At 48.3% G+C, this 16,434-nt stretch overlaps 1 pseudogene; it reads right to left on the minus strand.

The window, feature by feature from the left end:
* Positions 1 to 3,352: 3,352 nt before the first annotated feature.
* LOC149287577 (axin-2-like) lies at positions 3,353 to 15,078 on the minus strand (annotated as a pseudogene).
* Positions 15,079 to 16,434: the final 1,356 nt, after the last annotated feature.

The following is a 16,434-nucleotide window of genomic DNA, read 5'->3' on the forward strand; positions in this document are numbered from 1 at the left end:
TGACTAAAGCATCCAGCTCTGGGTTGTGTGAACTCTACGTGATGTTGGCTCCCTTTGTTGGAAACTGAAAGTTTTACTGATCTACTTAGAACATCGGCACAGCAAGTATCTATTTTACTCAGAATCAATGGACATGAAGCGAAGACGAAGAAACGAGGGGGGATTGAAGATGCCGCATCTGACGTTCTGCTTGTTTGGAGGAACTGAAGGCAGATAAGAACTTTTTTTTGATGGCTGTCTTGCAATTAAACTTCAGAGCCAAACACTTCTTGGTGGAAACTCGAGAGAAGACACGTCTTATTGCAACGAAAACAATGTTCCCGGCCGATTCTGTTGACAGACAGAATTGAGTGTGGCGAATTCCATGCTGCGTCCATCGCTTGACAAAAAATTGGCCCTTGTTCATCTTGTGATCGCAGGAGAAAGAGACGAGGGGCTGGTGGATAATCCAGCCATAAAGCGGAAGAAGCCGGAGTCCCACGATGGCTGGAAAGGGTCTTCTGAATGAATCCCAAGTCAAGGACCATTTAGACTGGTGGACGTTGAGTCTTGGTGCAAATGTCCTTCATTTAAAGATGAACCGCCAGCCAGATTATATATTTCTATGGTAAAGCCTACAATGCTCAGCTGTCCACCCCGAACATTCATATGACGTCTTTGTACCAGAGGGAGAGGAGGCAGCGAGGACCTCATTGTCTTCTACAATACAGGTTAAAATCCATTGAAACTAACATAGGCTCCCGACAACTACTGTGCGTGTGGCGCTTTACCTTGAAATAATGGCTGGACACCTAGAGTAGTCTTTATCCTCAAGTATTATCGGATCTGCCATTTACGAGATCCCCTCGCTTCCTGGTTATGGAACTGTTGAATGAAGGGCTTAGTTACCCTCTGATATTTGCCCCAGTCAGCTGTGGTTTTTCGGTGCAGTTGGTTTGCAGGGGATGGGGGGGGGAAATGTAAAATATATTCTCCTGACAGACTTGGCCCTGAGGCCGGGAGAATTACCCGTTGAGTTCTTCTTCAGGACCCAACCACCGTTACGAGGAGAACGTAGAAGACGGAAACGATTTCACGGGTCTTATTGTTTTTGAATGCAGAGCGGACCCACGCTGTATAGACCGTGGCCCGGACAGTATATGGCTATAAAACCCGTATCTGCTGATAAACCACAGTCATGAATAACTTCATCACCATCTCCACATCATCTGGAGACCCAACCACGATGAGGTTCCTCCTTATACTCAACTCCTCTCCATCAACATCTGCTCTCTGGACTAGAGGCCCCAAAAGTTCCCTCAGGGCCCCAGGAGAGTCCACAAGGGCCATGAGCCCTAGGGAGTTGTTGAAATGAGCTGACCCTGTGATTTTTGAAAATATTAACCATTTAATGACCTGCTGACTGAAGGCGAATCACAAATTTGGTGATTCAGTTGCACTCAAGCCAGATCAATATGAGCCGCTCCACATTCACAAATACCATTTCTGTGCCTTGTGGGTTCTGTGGACTCGCATACTCACCAAGTTCAGTGAAACGCGTTGGGAACCAGTTCTAGCTTGGAGGGTAAATCTAGAACGAGCTTCTGAGTTAACAATGTGAGATCAGGTATCCAAAAAATTAAAATCTCCATCCCATTCACATCCCGTTCCCCTCCCCGCATGGACTGGATTGTCACCGATTTTATGTACAAAGTGCACTTTTTTCACCTGGAACATATTTAATCTTATAAAATGTCCTCTGAGACTTTACTCTAATCTCTGCTCCATGGAGTCTGATGAAAAGAGTTAAGAAGGAACCAATTTCAAGACATTTACCCCCAAAAAGGCACAGAGTTTATGATGTAATCGTTACATTGTTATACAATCCAATATATAACCGCAAAAGGAAAACACGAGCGCAAAATTCATTTAAAATAAAAATTTTAATAAATGCTACATCTCTTAATTACAATAATTATTGTACCTTGTGAACTTTCTTTACATGACTCTATAATGCATAATTTACAGTATACGCTGGGCAAAAAAAGTATGAGACATAATACAAAGGCATTAAGATATACATTAACCCCTTAAATACAAGGGAAGAATTGAGCCCTGGAGAATCAGGCTACATACGGTGAGGCACAGCTGCTGCCCCCCATCATTTTACACACTTTACATACTGTAACAATCCTTATATACAGAAATATGGTACATAATAATTACAGACCCCCTAATAAGAGTAACAAATAAATAAACACTAAGAGGGGATGGAAAGGTGGCGGGGTGCGGAGAACGGGTGCTGCGGGGTGTGGAGAGCGGGTGACGAGGGGTGCGGAGAACGGGTGCTGTTGGGAGCGGAGAACAGGTGATGCTGGTTACCGGTAAATACTGATTCTACACAAACTGTCCATCAACCCGTCTTCTGTGGATTCAGGGACCCTTTAGATCCGTCCTCCATACTGGGCTCACCATTTAAAGTCCCTCAATTAACTGCTTTGCTGCCAGTCCGGCAACAAGGCGGTTCGTGGGTGTATAAAGCCGGTTTATTGGGTGTACAGGGCCGCTACACTGGTGGCGACATTCGGAAGCAGTGCAGACAGGAGAGGCTCCGCGGGTCTGTGCCAAGGCACTTGGGTCACGTGCAAAAGAAAACTGAAACTCAGAAAGGTGATTATCTGCGAGTCCCCTGTCCTGATGTAAAGGCGCAGCGCTGCTCTGCAGGCTGGGGTCCGGTAACCGGTGGGGATGGGTGACATTAATATTTTCAGGGATTACGGACGCGGTGAATGGGGTGGCGGAGTTCATCAGTTTGTAGAAAATGTAAAAATATAATATATAGGGGAGTTTAAAGGCACCGGGGTAACAAGTGCCTTCAAATAATGTTCTAGAAGCAGCAGAATTTCCAGAGGCGCCGCAATCTTTCCTCTCCAATCCACACGAAGTGACTGCACACAACCCGTTAGCTTAACTGATCGACGTGTTAACTCACAGCCTCCCCTAATCTAAAAGCAGCAGGATCCACACGTCGAACCGTTACTTCAATAAATATCAAACACGACACAACGCATCTCCAAGAGATCGTTCATTATGTACAGGAGTCTCATACAATCTGTAGGGTGTAGTGGCGATGAGTCTCCCCCACGCGTTTCTCATCTCTCTGGCGATTGCTTTCTCTTGGCGACCTCGGTTATCAGACTCTCTCCTCCTGCACGGGGTTTAGAGGGTCACTCCGCGCCTGGGGGCCACAGCCCGCCACAGAGGTGGATGACCCGCAGGAGCCATCTCCCAGACCGCAGGTTCTTTGCAGACATGGGATCCCGGGGGATCCGTGTCCTGACAGAGAGTTCTCGCTGGCAACAATGTCCACCTTTCAGTCGATTTGTTCCACTTTCCCGAGCACCCTTCTATCGTACGTGGGGAGGATCGTGTCGTCTTCCTGTATCTCCTCGAATACCATGCCGCATTCAAACTCGTGGTTGGCATTTTTAAAGTAATATCTGAAAAACAGAGAATAAAGAAACATTGAGGAATGAAGGAAAAGTAACTGCTTAGCGATGGGTCACTGTAAGGACTACTCATTATGAGGTTTAGTACATGTTGAGATATGATTTATTGCAGGTCCTTATTTGTCCTGTCTGACAAATCCTGTCCTGAGAAATGAAATTCTTTTGGCTTCCAGGCATGGCCGGTGACATCACCCACCCTGCGTGGCTCATACCTGTCGCTCCTCTCAAACGGAGGAGAAAGAGACAGCCTGAGACAGGAGGGGGGCTTGTGCTGTCTACAGGAGACGGAGATCGTTTATCTCATAATACGGGTCAGACTGAGTTTCAAAGCCCCCCCCCCGGTAAAAGGGTTTGGATGCAGCACAGAAGCCCCACCTCCCCCCCCCCCCGCAGAGTAATAAGGAAGCAGGTTAACGTTACATGACGGTGACAGTGAGGTCGTACAGGAAGGTTAGACTCACGTTCAGCAAGACATCCTTGCACCGGCATAGTTCTGGCTCCGTACCTATAGTTTCCTTTCTTGCTCAGCTGCTCTTTGAAGTGCCCCAGCGTCGGGCTGTGCGATTTCAGCATCCGCCGGTACGGAATCTCCTCTCCGCAGTAGAAATACGTCACCATCAGCTCGCCGCCGGCCGACAGATACTTCTTTGCTTCTTTAGGACTTCGGGAGAAACAATCCAATGTTACTTTGGCAGGCAGACTAACATTCAAAGCAGCCGCAAAGTTCAAAACTAAGCGGCTGCGAGCGGGATTGAATGCAGCCTTAGTGCCAGTAGCGTACCTGGCGGAGGGTGGTCTGCCCCGGGTGCCGCTCATCTGAGAGGTGCCACCACGCCTCCAAAAACGATGCGCGCAGCAACTGTGGCTGTGCGTCGGGACTTGATGTCAAATCCCGGCGCACAACACTGAAGCCACGCCTACCGTCTTCCGCGCTCTCTGCATCGGAAGGACAGGACACAGAAGAAGAGGAAGAACGAAGAGGAGGAGGAAAAGTGACAGTGATAGAGGAGAAATATTCAGGGAGAGTGGATTAGTAAGTGTGTGAGAGTGATGGGTGTTATGCTGTAGTTTATGCTGAATGTTTGTGAATGAGGTTTTCAGATAGCATGGATGTGTAAGTGTGGGGGGGCTAGCATGGCATAGGGAGGCTGTAATCACATTCCTATCATGCCCAGATTCTAGCATGTACTGGCTGCCTAGGCATGATAGGAGTGTGATTGCTATTATCAATTATATTTTTTTTGTCCAACTTTGGTGTGTTAACAAAACTTTTATTAAAAGTAAATTACACACCAAAATGCCGGCCGCATTAATTTCATTAGGCGCCGGTGGAGTGACTGCCGCACGATGGCCGCTTTCAATGTCACTCGCAGCCGCTTTGGTGGCGCAATAGGCCACTTGACTAGACTTGGCCCGCCGGCCTTAGGCTGCCAGCCCTCCCCTGGCGGGTACCGAGGGGCTTGTGGGTGCTCTAATGTACCATTTATTACCCCAGAGCCAAGCGTCGGTTGGGATCTGGGGGTACAGACACACGCATGACAGTCTATACGAGGGGACCTTAGCTTTATGCACAGAGGAAGCTGCAACCTGAGGTTCAGACTGACCTCCGGCATCTCCCCGCTGCTGCCCCCAATATCCCTGGACTTAATACCTGGGCAGTATCTTCCTGGGGAGGATGAGTAACCGGGGGACCAGAAGGAGGTCTGTGGGAAGGGCTCGTGGGCTTTTTTTTTTTTTTCCCATGGTGGGGTAACATGATGGGCGGTAATGGGATGGAGGGCCGACGGCTGCCCTGTTAGTTTAGGTGATAAGGGGGCTGATGGGGGACACTCTGCTCCAATACACAGCACAGTAAGGGAAAATCCAGCCAGGGGCCCCGGGGTCGGCCAATTAAACACGAAAGGCTGGAGACGGATGTCTGATGCTGGACTTCAAAGCCAACGGCTGCCTGATATGGCAAGGGCAGAGGCGAGCCCGCTTTAATTATTCAGATCACTTTTAGGCTCCTTGTTAGAAAGAAAAGGTCATCCCTGTAATTAGACTAATCCAGGAGCAGAGGATTAACTCGTTCCCTGCCACTAACCAGCTGATCCCCTCTTCTTCCTCTATGCACACGCACACACCAGCACGCACACGCTCACACATATGGCGCTCACACACCAGCACGCACTCACACATATATACACGCTCATATACATGTACACACGGGCTCAAATGTATACACATACACACACACACTCACCATACATACACGCATTCGCAGGCAGGTGAGGGCAGCTTTACAGTCGCCCACAATCCCCTCGCCCCAGTTTGGGGGATGAGTTCTCAGAGGCTTTGGATTTAGTTCTACTAGATGAATACCCGGTACTTTGTAACCACACAATGCAATATGCCTGGGCCCAAAGAGTTTGCAATCTACAGTGGGCACTTCCTTCTTATCCCGGTTTTGGTCAGGATTACACTGGAAATCAGACAGACTGCGCAGGGGCTGGACCCTGATAACTCAATGACAAGTTGTACAGCGCCACTGAATAGGTTGGTGCCTTACTCGTGAAGATACTTACTCTTCAGACACTGGGGCGGTTGGGGTGAGGAAACCGGATCCGGGCTGGCATGGCACCGAGTGGCTGCGCAGGACATCTGAAAAAAATGGAACAAATCTTCCGTCAGCGCCTGTTAACCCCTTCAGCGCACCCAATTTCATTCATCGGAAATCATAGGAGGCACCGGTCCGGCTTCAAATTAGTTTTATTCTGGAAACGATGAGAAAACGCACGCGATCCGCATGTGTACCGCTTTCCAAACATACTGCAAATAGGCCACGCCCACAAAGATGAGTGTGGCTTATCCAATCACTTGCAGCTCTGCCCTGTTACACAAACGATTACACTCACACTCACACATGCGCACACACACTGGCACACTCAAATTTACACAATGGCGCACACTCACACTGGCACACTCACTACCTCAGACTTGGCTGTACGTAGACAGGTCAGCAAGTTCCCACTCAAAGCTTGCATTTAAAATCTGTGAGCGTGCAGCTGTACTCTGCGAGGGCCCCAACGGGTTTAACCCCGGGATGATCTCCTGATCCTTACCGTGGCTTGGGGTGTTTGGAATCCTCGGTGAGCCTCCGACACGCTTCCTCCAGCTGGGCCAGGGTGCTGGGAGAGGTGGCAGAAGGGGGGTCAGCCGTGTACGAGAGCTGCATGTTCCTGGGGTGACTGTTAACGGCCCCCCACTGGTGATGGTGCATTGGGCGCTCCTCGGATGACGCTCGGGTCTGTTCCCAGCCGACGGCTTTCTTGCTGCAGAGAAGGACACAAAAAACATTAAATACTATGCTTTTGTGTTTTACAGAAAGATAAAGAAAAGTAAAAAAAAAAGTAAAAAACCATTGACTAATGATTTTCCTTTCTGTATAATAACAATGTTTTAAAACAACAATAAAAAATAATGTTACATAAAATAAAACTTCCTTACATCTAAAAAAAAACCAAAACAAAAAAACATTAAATACAGTCCATTAACTATTCTCTGTATTAATATATGTGCAACACAACGCGGCGGGGGCCACGCTGACACATTTTGGGTCGGTTCTGCAGCTTTATGAATATCTTTTACTATTTGACCCTCCTCGCTCTGTGCAGAACGCGTGATGGCGGCCGTCGAAAGGTTTGTGGTAAAGCATTTATGATACGGGGTGGTCCCGGCACCCAATCGGCTGCAGCACCTGCGCTAAGAAACTGCGCTGCGCGACCTCACCTGTGCTGTCTGTGTCGGCTCTGCCGCTCGCTCTCACACTCTATAATCTGCTGCCAGCTCGTGTGCGGAGGGTCCTCGCCAGCGAGATGGTAAATTACAGATGTGCCCTCAAGCCCCAGGTCGCTGGGACACTCTACATCCATCTTGCAGCTTCTCCTGGATAAGGAACTGGCTCTGCTGCTGCTGCAGGGAAAAACTCGATGTAAATAGATAAGCCTCTTCCACACCTCGCGCAATAACATTACCCACGGCTTACGCCGGGGGCCACGGTTTACGCCGGGGGCCACGGTTTACGCCGGAGGCCACAGCATTCCACAGACTCCCTTAGGTTCACTTACCACGTACTCTCCAGGTACCAGAGAGAATGCTCCACCGCCCTATAATGCGACCAGGATTTGCAACAATACCCCACGGACCCGTCGCAATAGCACTGGACTCGGCAAGCAGCTTCCTCCTCTATCTCCTCCATGGCCTTGGTCAGGGAATGGTGATGGTGGATATAGTGGTGGTGAATATGTTTGGTGGTCTGCTTGGTGATGAAGCCCTTGGAAAGTTTGGTGCAGGGGTTAACGGTGGCCACTGGTGATAAGCTAGGACTCTGTGGCCACAGCAGGTCTGGAGATCGGGCACAGGTTTTTTTTTTGCCCATTCTAGGAGACTGGCAGCCAGGGGTCTGCAGGACCCTCGATAAGTGGTTGTCTAGAATGGCCTGAGGATCGTCTTCGCAGGAGCCTGAAGGCACCGCGGGGAGCGGCTTACGTGGAAGGACGGAGGTCTCCCGGCTGGGCTGGCAGCTCATTGGGGTCTCCAGTTCTTCCTTTTCTTGTTCCTGTTGGGGAAACCAAACGAAAGCCTCAAAATCTTGACCCGGACCCCCGTGGACAAAACTGCCCCCCGCCAAAGGACACAGAGGAGAGGAATTATGGCTGAGTGGGCTTCGTCTCCGTGAGCCTGGGATGCAGTCAATACAGATTCATCTGGCGGATACCGAATAAAACCTGCGCTCTGCACGCATCCACTCAGCACATCAATAATATCATTAGGCATTCCTGAGTGACCCTGTCTCTCCCGCCCAACGGTCTCCCCTCCGACCCCCCCCCGGCACACTGTGATATATCTGACATAAGTGCGTCACACCGTCACTCAAAAAAAGCGAAATATCTCTGTGCCTCGGAGCCTATAACCCATAAATGTTTATGAAGAAACACCCCTTTGGCACACAGACATGGGCCACATTGGTACACAGACACACGCCACATCAGCACACAGACACACGCAACGTCGGCACACAGACACACGATACGTCGGCACACAGACATACGCTACGTCGGCACACAGACACAAGCGATGTTGGCACACGCCACGTCAGCACACAGACACACGCAACGTCTGCACACAGACACACGCCACCTCGGCACACACACATGGGCCAGGTAACGGACGTACAAGCAGATCAGTCATTAGACTTCTGCTCAGTTAAAGGACACTGATGGGGGCCACAAAATAAGGTTACTGTATAAATGGACGGCCATGGAGCACGTGGACAGGAACCCAACGACTCACATAGAGGACACGGATGGCAAGGAATCCAGCACTGAGGGACAGGTGAGACGTTACCTCTTTGATTAGCTGAAGTCTGGCCTCCAGGCTGCGCAGCGCGTCCTGCTCCCATTTCACCTTCTCCAGCCTGCCGATGAGCTCTGCCGCAAACGCCGCTGGTTCCACGGGAGTCATCTCTCTGGGCAGCCGGAACGTTCTCTACACGGACCGGAGGGAAGCACAGAGAAGCATGCTTTAGCAGGACAAGATTCCAGATTGATAAAGCCAGAAGGTGAAACGCGTATTAGGAGGACTACCAGGACTTTTAAAGTACACACTATTTTTTTCTTTGTATACTTTGTTGGGTTGATTTTAACATAAGTTTACAAAATAAATGTGATTTTACCGCATCCTGGGATTTCCAAACATTTGGTGTGCTGCAGCTGCTACCTGCTTCAAAGAAGGGTGCCTATATTAGGCACAAGCCACAACTCAGAGCCAGGTAATCTTATGGCTCGGAGCAAGGGAGAAAGAAACCACAGAAAGACGTTTAGGTGAAGTGCGCCTTAAGGGCACAGTCGTGTGTTTTTCAGGAGCGCTTTTTTTAAAGGCTCTGTTTAAATTGTGAGTACCCACTCTGTGGGATATATATATATATATACTATCTATTTCTATATACAGACATACTGCACTATTATTTTTGTATTTCTGTTTTTTTCATTACATGTTACCACCCAGCGACTACTTATAAAGGGTGTTTAAAAAAAAAAAAAAAAAAATAGCGATCCACACTTTTCTGGTGCAAAAGCGCCAGAATATATGTTTGCACTTTGTCACTTTGTGGAATAGGGGGTCATTCCACGTGTGTTTTTTGAGATGCTATCTTTTAAACCTTGCACTACCATCAATACTGTATGCTTTAGCAGGAGCCACGGCCAGACGGACGACTCTGCGTCTCCGAGAACCGCCAAGAAAAGAGTAAATGTGCGCACGTCACGGCGAGCAGCTTCATGGAGAGCCATCCTGCCCGGCAGCCCTCGCCCGTGGCACAACCAATTGGTTAGACTTTGAGGAACCCCACTTGTTTCCTCTGTACTACAACCAGTCTATCAGGAGCCGCTTTGTACTCCGAAAGCTTCAAAGCCCCTAGTCAGACATCAAAAACATGTATCGGGTTTGGGAGGGAGAGACGGGGAGGAGGGAGAGGAAAACGCAGGACAAGAGGAGGGCTACGGGCGGTGGGCAGTGAGAGAATATTGGAAGGGGTAACAGGATGGGGCAAAAGAACGGATGGGGGGCAAACAGAAAAGGGGAGAGATGGGTAAGAAGTGATGATGGAGGGAGGGCAGCGGGGGGAAAAGAGTTACGGAGTCCGTGAAACATTCAGAACCAGGCTCACAACTGCCCCGAGACACGCGGCTCTCCCACGGACGAGACATTAAGTGTCACTTTCCTGTCCAACGCTAAACACACCGAGCTGACCCCTGCCACATCACCCTCACTGCCCCCTGCCACATCACCCTCACTGCGCCCTGCCACAGCACCCTCACTGCCCCCTGCCACGGCACCCTCACTGCCCCCTGCCACGTCACCCTCACTGTTGGTTAAATTAATGGTCCAATTCTCCTCAGAAAGATTTCTTGAGGTGTGGTTCCTTCAGGACTGTCCTCCCCGTCTCCGGTCAGGACCTCTTCACACGGGCACCAAAATGTTGGTTGTGGACAATGATTTGTATATATAACTTTATCGTGGATCTGATAATTTCTCAAATCATAAATTATACAGTTTAATATACTTAAGGACTAAACTGAGCACTATAAATACATGTAGTTGAAAATACCTCATGTGAACTATAGCAGGGGTAACAATGTCCTGCTCTTTCTTTGTGTCACTTCTCAGAATGCTTAGCATATTTTAACACATCATTCAATGGGGCTGTACAGAGATTTACCATGTGTTTACTGATATATGCATTTATCAGTTTACGTGTCCCTGACACAAATGCATTTGTTAATTGCTGCTCATAAGCAGAGTTTGGATCTGGAGCAGGAGATCTACATGCTCCCCATCCTTCTGCGTACATCTATTTATCTCCTTCTAGTTTGTTCTACGAGCCCATCTGTTTGTGCAAGTAGTTACAAATGCATTAGAATAAAAGGGATAAAATGGCTTTCCCAATGTCAACTTTACATATAATTTATGATCGATCACAGATAACAGACAAGACATACATTTAACAGATTATGGAACCAGATGGAAACATGGTATGGAATTTGGAATATTCTAATTTAGTCACTACGTAGTTTTTCTAAATCTACACGTTCACCGAGTGGTCCAACCACTCCGAGTCTAGACTATACCAGGATGGTCCAACCATCCGAAACCTGAGGGATCTGCCCTCTATTTTTAAATACATTTTTCTGAACAATGTGGACTTATACCTAAATATTTTCTGAGTTTATACATAATGACAATAATAAATATAAATACCCCTATAAGTTCTGCAGCTCCCAAAAACAACACTCCTCACAAGTGTACAGCAACGAAGAAGCCTGAAGAAGCCAACGGAGCTTGGCGAAACGCGTTGAGACCGAGTTTTTATGCTATTTGGACATCCTTTATCTGTTGGACGTTTTATCTTGCGCTTTTGCATAACATTTTCGGTTATGCCAACTTATTTGTGAGTTTATGAGCTCTTTCTTTATTAAATATAGTTCCATAATACTGCACCATTTGTGGTTTCTTCATTTGCATTCCAGATTCTAAGAAGAACAACTTTTATCTGATGGGCCTCCTTTACTAATTACCTTTGTGAGTGCAACACATTGATTATCACTTATATTTATTTGAATTTATTACACTATTGTTTTTTTCTTCCACCAGGGAATATTTTTATCCTTCTGTCCCTTTCCCTTACTTTAGAATATCCCCATGATACAATCTCACCGCAATATTGGGAAAGACAGAAAAAAAGAAAATCTTTCGGTATTTATAAGATACTACATCTGGACAGGGTGAAACAAAAGGACCTTGGTATTTATAAGATACCACTTTTTGACAGAGTGAAACAAAAGGATCTTGGTATTTATGAGATACCGTACCTAGTAAGTAAAGACAGGAAAATCACTCTCACAGCGAAGTTGTTCACTTGCAATCCCAACACTTGATCACAGATGGCTTCTCACAAGTGCCGGGGGGCGTATTAACAACAACCTTATTTACTGTTCGTTCGCCGTAAAGGACTCCTGAACAGTCATTCACACAGACAGATTCATTCAGACAAGATTTGGGGACATGGGTTGGTATAACCTTCTCTGGACCATAAGATCTCTTCTTCTTAAGGTATTTTGATACTCATTCACCATAAAACAGTCTATGACTGACCCCAACAGTATTACTATAATCACAATTAACAATTCGTTATCACAAAAATAACGACTCACTACTTGTGCACATTTCTCTAAATCATACTCCTCGTAGTATTTCTCATTATCGGATGTACATACGCAGTTATTTATTTCAGTAGTCCCTGACAGACTTTGACCTCTATCCTTATATCATATTCCTACTCACATTTCTGGAGAGAAGACTGTGATAAGTCTTCAAGAGAATGCTTCTAGTTTCAGGGATGTTGTCGCCAAGTGCCTCTGGTTTACCGCAATCTTAGCTGGAGGACTTATGTTACTCCAAATTCTGATTCTTGAGCTCCGGTTCCCTCAGGACCGTCGTTCCCGTCTCCAGTCAGGACCTCCTCACACGGGGCACCAAAATGTTGGTTAAATTAATGGTCAAATTCTCCTTAGAAAGATTTCTTGAGGTGTGCTTCCTTCAGGACCATCGTCCCTGTCTCCGGTCAGGACCTCCTCACAAGGGGCACCAAAATGTTGGTTGAATTAATGTTCGAATTTCAGATCCTGCGCATAATCGAGACAAGGCACACAACAAACATAAATCGGAGCGTTGTCTGGTAATATGTTTAGAGTACATGGTTTATATAGCATCTTATCTATTCTTAGCGATACATTCTGATTGGTCTATTTCAAGCAGATAACACTTCTTGGAAAAACGTCAAGAAAAGCAGATGCTTGACCTTGCACAGTTTCGAGAGAAGCATGGTTTAGACGTTTTGGCGCAATTTCAAGGATAGCATAATATTTCTGATAACATAAGCATTTTTCACTGCCCCGCAGATACAGAAGACTGCCCCACCTGGCCCACAGAAGCCAAATCTAACGCGGGGGCCAAGGGATCAGTAAAGGTTGAAAATGTAGAGATTCTCCCAGCCACCAGCCCCTGCGCCACGTGGCAACACGTCTCTGGTACCCTCCGCATGCACACGTATGATCATCAGACTCAATTTCCCAAAACCCAGGACTTTGCCGCTGGCCCCAGGGCTGCAGCCATTAGAAAATTATAGCTGTTCCCGTCCGAAGCACGCTGCGTACACGCCCTTGTTCCTGGCACAGGAGCGGCAACCACGGACTACCACAACACACTCTCCGTATACACCACAGTATAAACCAAACAAAGTGAGGGAGGGACACCTGCCCGCTGGCCTTGATGCTCCGTTGCATTTTGCGCTGCAGTTGCTTTTTCCTGCCCGTTCTGTATGGAGGAATCCTGTCCCTGCGCCAGAAAAGAATAACAACATGAGGCCACCGCCACCAAAGCAGCGGCTCCTGTGCATGGACGGCCGCGATCTCTTATTAAAGATTACATTAAGGGGGCCCCGAAATAAAGCGGACCGCAGAGAACGCATTTCACGTGCGGCATTCACGGCTCTCATCGCAAATCCTGCGTAATCCCACCCAAAAAAGCGTTAAAAGCTGCTCCCCGACATGCACCGGCTACCCCGGGGTGGTGCTAATGGGGTAATGCAATCACCGCTCAGCAATGAAAGCATCAGCCGCCCTGGTGTTAGAATGAAAGTGACTGTAAGGTATGTTTATCCGTGACACGGAATCCCGATGAACATACATGTGCAGCTACTTACACGCTACTCTCAGTCACTGACACGGAATCGTCCATCATGGCATTGCTGGACACCTCGCTTTCATTGGCGCTGGTCGCCGGCGCAAACGCATATCCAGTATTCACGTGGGTGGGGGCTGGCGGGGTCGCTCTTTTTATACACCCTGCGAGGGGGTTAAAGAGAAATTAACCAATGAGATTCATTCATGAAATGGGGAACCAGGAACCCAGTGCCACAAACCACATACTGGACCCCATACTGGAGGTAACAGGAATCCAGTGCCATAAACCCCCTATACTGGACCCCGTACTGGGAGTAACAGGAATCCAGTGCCATAAACCCCCATACTGGACACCATACTGGGAGTAACAGGGAACCCAACACCACAAACCCCATACTGGACACCGTACTGGAAATAGCAGGGAACCCAGTGTCACAAACCCCATACTGGACCCCATACTGGGAGTAACGGGGAACCCAGCGCCATAAACCCCATACCGGACACCATACTGGGAATAACGGGAAACCCAGTGCCATAAACCCCATACTGGACTCCATACTGAGAGTCACAGGGAACCCAGTGCCACAAACCCCATACTGGACCCTGTACTGGGAGTAACAGGGAACCCAGTGCCACAAACCCCATACTGGGAGTAACAGGGAACCCAGTGCCACAAACCCCATACTGGAGACCGTACTGGGAGTAACAGGGAACCCAGCGCTGCAAACCCCATACTGGCCACCGTACTGGAGCCCGTACTGGGAATAACAGGGAACCCAGCAACATAAACCCCATGCTGGACACCGTACTGGGAGTAACAGGGAACCCAGTGCCATAAACCCCATACTGGACCCCATACTGGGAGTAACAGGGAACCCAGCGCCATAAGCCCCATACTGGGAGTAACAGGGAAGCCAGTGCCATAAACCCCATACTGGACTCCGTACTGGGAGTAACAGGGAACCCAGCGCCATAAACCCCATACTGGACCCCGTACTGGGAGGAACAGGGAACCCAGTGCCACAAACCCCATACTGGACCCCGTACTGGGAGTAAACGGGGAACCCAGCATCATAAACCCCATACTGGACACTGTACTGGGAGTAACAGGGAACCCAGTGCCACAAACCCCCATACTGGACACCATACTGGGAATAACAGGGAACCCAGTGCCACAAACCCCATACTGGACCCCGTACTGGGAGTAACAGGGAACCCAGTGCCATAAACCCCATACTGAACACCGTACTACGAGTAACAGGGAACCCAGTGCCATATTCTGCTGCCGAAACGGTGGTACTGGACACCATATTGTGGGCTACAGGCTTAGCCTATGTCTGCCCCTCTGTATTTGTACAAGTTAATGCCATACAGGGGCAAATGTCCCCAAACTGCCTCCGCTTCCTGTGCCTTTTACAGGCTACTTGGAATCAGGTGAATACACCTTGCAATTCCATTTGAAGAAGAGACCTCTGAGGTGTCAGAAGATTATATAACTTTACATCATATTCTATGTTGACCCAATAGAAGCTACAAACTTCTACTACAGACTCCATTTGACCCCTCTGGCTCGGTCCGTTCTCCTAACCCTGAGAACAGGTCACTATATACCCCAAATACCATTAACTCCTTCACAGCCAGCCCATTAGACTCCAGACACCAAAGGGTTAAGCCCTCCTGCCTTGAAGTGGTTACTCAAACAGTACCTGCTGCCCTTTTCAGGGTAAAATTGGGGCTTCTTTGATCTTGCCCTTCAAAGCCTTTCATAAGCTTGTAGCGTCCACTGGAGTGTCACTCGGCACAGCTATATAAAAGAGATCACAGTACCCACCTTCATGTTCCCCACAATCAACTGAAGCCCAAGCAAACCTGCATACTTTGCTACAAGCCCTCATAACCTGCAATACCCACCTTCATGTTCCCCACAATCAACTGAAGCCCAAGTAAACCTGCATACTTTGCTACAAGGTGGACCAAGAGATCTCCATAGTTATCTGTTATTTGTTTTCTGTATTGTCATTATCATTTTCCTGTTTCTATACCCTTTTCTGTCTATCTATGCTTGATGGCCTAGGAACAGGGCCGGCCCAAGGCAAAATGCCGCCTGGGGCGAATTTTAAAATGCCGCCCTCCCCCCCCTTATCTACCCTTCCTCTCCCTCCGTCCCTGCTGCCCCCCCATTATCTACCCTTCCTCTCCCTCCATCCCTGCTGCCCCCCCCCCACCTTGAGCTTACCTTTCAGCAGTCCTGAAATCTTCCGGCACTCAGCATTACAAGCCGGCACCGAGACCGAACAGGGAGACTCGCCGCAGAGGAGAGAGAGAGGGGCGCCGAGCGGTACTGACAGCGGCGCCCCTTTCTCTCTCTTTCGCTTTAAAAAAAAAAAAGGGCTTGGGGCGGCCTGGAGCGGTTGCCCCACTCGGCTCCATTGTCAGGCCGGCCCTGCCTAGGAATGCCCTTACTGGGAGTTGCAGCATTTTTCCATTTTTATTTGGTAAAATGTATGTCATGCCTGTCACTACTTAAGTGTGTTATATTTTACTTTCTATCTTTCTGCTCCACTAACCCCTTATCTCCTATATCTGCCCTCTTACTGCTCCCGTCCAGTTTAACACTATTTAACACTCTCTATTACAGCCCTCACAACCTGCAATACCCACCTTCA

This window comes from Sceloporus occidentalis, unplaced genomic scaffold, assembly GCF_023333645.1.
Source record: "Sceloporus occidentalis isolate IW3139 unplaced genomic scaffold, rSceOcc1.0.p SCAF_59, whole genome shotgun sequence".
Taxonomy (NCBI): Eukaryota; Metazoa; Chordata; class Lepidosauria; order Squamata; family Phrynosomatidae; genus Sceloporus; species Sceloporus occidentalis.